The sequence below is a fragment of the Suncus etruscus genome, chromosome 2 (genome assembly GCF_024139225.1).
Source record: "Suncus etruscus isolate mSunEtr1 chromosome 2, mSunEtr1.pri.cur, whole genome shotgun sequence".
NCBI lineage: Eukaryota > Metazoa > Chordata > Mammalia > Eulipotyphla > Soricidae > Suncus > Suncus etruscus.
Genome location: NC_064849.1, coordinates 168,234,296 through 168,239,771, shown reverse-complemented (window position 1 = coordinate 168,239,771; position 5,476 = coordinate 168,234,296).

The window sequence follows — 5,476 nt, the reverse complement described above, 5'->3', positions numbered from 1 at the left end:
TAGTAGTGTGATTTCTTCTTGTCGCACATATTCCTTGATTAGTATGAAGTGTCCATCTTTGTCCCTTACAACTTTTCTGAGTATAAAGTTTGTGTCATCTGATATTAATATGGCCACTCCAGCTTTTTTAAGGGTGTTGTTTGCCTGGATGATTTTCCTCCAGCCTTTGATTTTGAGTCTATGTTTGTTCTGAGTATTCAGATGTGTTTCTTGTAAACAGCAGGAGGTTGGATTCATCTTTTTGATCCATTTAGCCACTCTATGTCTCTTAACTGGTGAATTTAGTTCATTGACTTCGAGGGAGATGATTGTCATGGGATTTAATGTTATCTTTGTGTATATGTTTGGTGTGTCTGTTGGTCTATCTCATCTTGAAGTAGACCTTTCAGCTTTTCTTTTAAGGCTGGTTTTGCATCTGCAAATTTTCTGTGCTGTTGCATATCTATGAACTTTTGTATCCTTTTTTCAAACCTGAAAGTGATTCAGGGTGGATGCAGTGTTCTAGGTGAAGCATCCATTTCATTCAGTCTTGTCACAATATCTTACCAATGTCTTCTGGCATTGAGAGTTTCTTTTGACATGTTTGCTGTACAGCTTAAGGATGCTCCTTTGAAAGTAATTTCCCTTCTTGATCTTGTTGCTTTTAGCATTCTATCTCTATCTGTGGGATTCATCATTGTGACTAGGGTGTATATTGGGGTGCTTTTCTTTGGGTCTCTTTTAGCAGTTACTCTTCAGGCATGCAGGATTTGATTGCATGCAGTCTTTAGCTCTGGGAGTTTTTCTGTGATGATGTCTTTGACTGTTGATTCTTTCTGGAGATCTTCCTGGGCCTCTGGGACTTCAATGATTCTTATCTTGTTTCTGTTGAGTTTATCCAAACTTTTATTTTCATCTGTTTACATTCTTTGAGTACTTTTTCCATTGTCTGATCATTTGCCTTAAGGTTCTTTTTCAGTCTTTCTGCTGTATGGAGTTCTGCATTTCATAATCCCATTCACTGATTCTGTCCTTGGCTGCTCTTACCCTGTGGAGAGGCTTTCAGTTCAGGTACCCTGTTTTTCAGACCTGTTATTTCAGTTTGGAGTTTTCTGATTTCTACCTTTGTGTTCTGTTCAGCTTGAGCTATTTTTTCTTTGATTTCTATGAGAATCTTCAATATATCTTTTCTATACTCCTTATCTGAAAGATTAATCAGATGATTGGTATTTTTTTTGTTATCAGTGCTATCATCTTCATTCCCTGTGCATGTTTGTTTGCCTGTGATGTTTCCCCATTGTCACGTTTGTATTGTGATTCTTTTTCTACGTGCTATGTGGCGGTTCATTAGTTACAAAGAGCAGATGGCCGCAAAGCAAAGCAGAGGGGCTGCACTCTTCTGGAGCCTCTAACAGATAGTTTTCACTGGGTCTTTCTTGGCCTTCTCAGGAGAGTTTCAGAAGACAGAAGAGAAGAGAAACAGGCAAATGTGACAGATCCCCTCAGTCTCTCTTCAAGTTGCTATGCTTACAGTAGGGGTCAGACACCTCCAGCCTTCACAAACAAAGGAGCTACCTTTCTGCTGGGGTGCCTCTGGTAGTCAGTTTTCACTGGGTGTCTCTTGGCCTTTCTGCTGAGGCACCTCTAGGATCCAGTTTTCTCTGGGTCTTAGGAGAAGCAACAGCAGCACTTAACCTATAGCCAGCCCAGAGCCATAGCCTGGGTGTAAGCCACATCACTTCCTTTCATCAATATTGACATTTCTTTGCATTGACATATTTATATCTTTCAAACTCTTGGATTCAGCCTCCTTACTGTAAATATTCCCAAATTTTTCAATTGGCAACACTTCCGGAAGAGGACTGGAGAAAATTACATGATGATAAAATAGAGCATAAAGAAAACATTGAGTTGATCTGGAATGACTAACTGACCTAACCCTGAATTAATCTTTTATTTTGTGAAGCAGTATAGTTCCTTGTTATTTATTTCAGCTGAGTGGTGAGACTCTGATATATGTTGCTTTGTTCTGTATTTTGGCATTTTTTATGAATGTATCAGAATACTGAATTAATTATTGCTTAAACAATAAATATATCTATTATCTAATATTCCAAAAAAGTCAGAGGTGGTGTCATTATAGATTTGGTTGCCAGTTCAGTAATGTCATCAGAGATACGAGCAGTACATTCTTACTTTACTAATGTCAATAGTGCACTGATTGCCTTCATGTTGAAAGACCGATATGTCCTTTCCAAGAAAAATATGCACAAGCAAATGCCTCGCTAATGAGAGCCACACAGATGGAAAACCTGTTTGAGAACCACCATGGCTCTATTGATCATCAGGTTTTATTGACCAATTGTCTTAGTCATGAAGGAAACTAGTAAAACAACTAATGGGTATTTGATATCTACAGAAGTTGTTTTCAGCTGTGGAGGAGTATCTATACAATTTTCCTTTATCATCTGGCTTTATCATACCAATTGAGAAACATGAAAAATATCCAGTATAAAGCTGTAATTTATTATAAATAAGGTAACAGAACTAGCAACAAGAGCTTACAAACCTTCTTACAAAATGGATTAAATTATTATTTTTGACAATTTATTTTTGGAAATGTTCCCTCTACCTACTCATTAACATAAAATACTTTTTAATTTCCTGCTATCCCCTTTCTTTCTTTTTTTTTTTTTTTGTTTGTTTTTGGGCCACACCCGGCAGTGCTCAGGGGTTATTCCTGACTGTCTGCTCAGACATGGGGGACCATATGGGACACCGGGATTCGAACCAACCACCTTTGGTCCTGGATCAGCTGCTTGCAAGGTAAATGCCGCTGTGCTATCTCTCCGGGCCCTATCCCCTTTCTTTCAATAGAGAAATACAGTTTTTAATTTATTAGTCTTTACAACTTTTGTTTAATGGATCATCTATTCAATTAATGGATCATTATAAATGAAGAAACTTTGAGGGAACTTTCTGTGCTTCCTTATACCTTACTACAGCTTCACAGTACCTTCCAGACAAGGGATTATATACTTGTCATCAACCTGGATTCTTAAAGCTATCCCCAGGGAATTCCTGTCTATTGTTTGGTTTGGAGACCAACAATACTGCAATAACTTAATGATCTCATGTGATATACAATGATTTTCACAACTTTTCTTGTTGCTTTACTTTTTATTTTCCCTTTTATTATTTTCTTTTTTAATAATTTTACTCCAACTTATTTGCAAACAAATGTATTATGATCAGTCATGTCAACTATGTGATTATGCTCTTTAAATAAAGTAAATTAAAAAATTTGAAAGTCTTTTTGACATCAGGAACAAAACAAGTATGATCTCTTTTTCCATTATATTCTTAGAAGTACTTGCCACAGCAGTTATCCAAGAAAAACAATCAAAGGAATTCAGATTGTAAAACAATCACTATTTGCAAATGACATACAAGAACCCAAAGATTCCACTAAAAATTTTAACAGTAAAACAATACAGCCAATTTGTGGACCCTAAAATCAATCAATAAAAATCAATAGCATTTCTATGTGCAAATAAAGATCTAAAAAAAAAATGAAACCTGGGGCTGGAGCGATGATATCACAGCGGTAGGGCATTTTGCCTTATATGCAGCTGACCCAGGACGAACCTGGGTTTGGCCCCCAGCATCTCATATGGTCCCCCAAGCCAGGAGCGATTTCTGAGCACATAAGTTAGGAATAACTCCTGAGCATTACCAGGTATGGCCCAAAACAAAACAAAACAAAACATAAAAAGAAACCAAAAAGACTATTTAACATTTCCAAAACACCAAATAATCTTGGAACAAATTTAACAGCACTTGTAAATAGTGACACATTGAAAAAGAAAACACTGTTGAAATAAATATGAAGACACCAAGAAATGAAAACATATTTCATATGCACAAATAGAAGTAGCATTGTCAAAAGGCCCATCCTATCTAAAGTATTATTGAGTAGTTAGTTGAGTAGAGTTAATTACAAGTCCTTGAAGAATGTCTTCAAAACTTTTATGGAAGCTACATGAATCTCTGTAATGTTTAAGGTAGAATGGTTATTTTTGGCAATGCTCCTTCTACCTACTCATTAACATGCAATATTTTTAATTTCCTGCTGTCCCTTTTTTCAATAGTGAAATATAGTTTTCAATTTATTAATCTTTAACAACTTTTGTTAAATTAATTTTGAGGATTTCTCTCAATTATCTGATTTTCTCTGATGCAATTGCTATTTAACAATACATTGTTGAAGCTTTTCCAAACTTTCTACTTTCATAACATTGTATTCTTGGAAGACACTTGATATGATTTTTATTTTTGTGACATTTTTGGTTATTTAAAATGTGTCCCAACATGTGATATTTCCTAGAGAAGTTGTCACATGCACTGGGAAAGAATATGTATTTGATTTGAGGAGATTCTTTATGTATATTCAGTTTTGTTTATCTGTCCAATGATGAGTAAGATATTAATGTCTCTTACTACTATTGTGTTACCATCAATGCTTCTCCTCAGGTATATTAGCAGTTGCTTTATAACTTGTTGCTGCTTAATTTTATTTATATATAGTAAGTGCTAAGTCCTTTTCAAATAATGATCCCTGAATCAGTATACAATGTCTATATCTATCTATTATTATTTTATTTAGTTTGAATTCTAGTTGGGCTGTTGGAAGTATGGCTAACCTAAATTTTTAGCCTACCATTAACCTGTATTTTTCCTAACTTTTCACTTTGTGCTTATTGTGAGAGTTTGAGTGTGTCTTTTGTTAAAAACTAAAGGTTGGATTTGTTTCCTGATCCAAACAGTCACTTTGTACTTTTGGGGGGTAAAATCCATTCCACTGACTTTAGGAAAATTATTATTATTATTATTATTATTATTATTATTATATAATTATTATAATGGCCCAGGGTGGGCCACTCCCGGTGACGCTTAGGAGTTATTCCTGGCTATGTGTTCAGAAATTGCTCCTGGCTAAGGGAACCATATATGAGACTCCAGGGATTGAATCAGCTCCATCCTGGATCTGCCACGTGCCAGGCAAATGCAGTACCACTGCGTTATCTCTCTGACCCCAGGGAAATTAACATGACAATGTTGCCATGAATCTCTGAGGAGATGGGTTGCTTATGCCATTTAATCTTTACATATTTTTATCAGACTATTCAGTATCCCTTACAGAACTTATTTTAGTGCTTCAGATATACTAGCTACTGCTTGTCTGAGAATATTTTTTATCCATCCTTCTATTTTAAATTGTAGCCTTGATTATGATTGAGATAATCTTGGTAAAAGTTCTTTATGGGATGTTCTTTTCTATTTTTTTTTTTATTAAATCACTCTGAAATACAGAGTTAAAGGGTTGAGGTCTGGAGCAATAACATCGTGGCTAGGTTTGCCTTGCACGCGGCCAATCCAGGTTTGATCAGGCATCTGATATGGTTCCCTGAGGACCCTCAAGAATAATCCCTGAGCA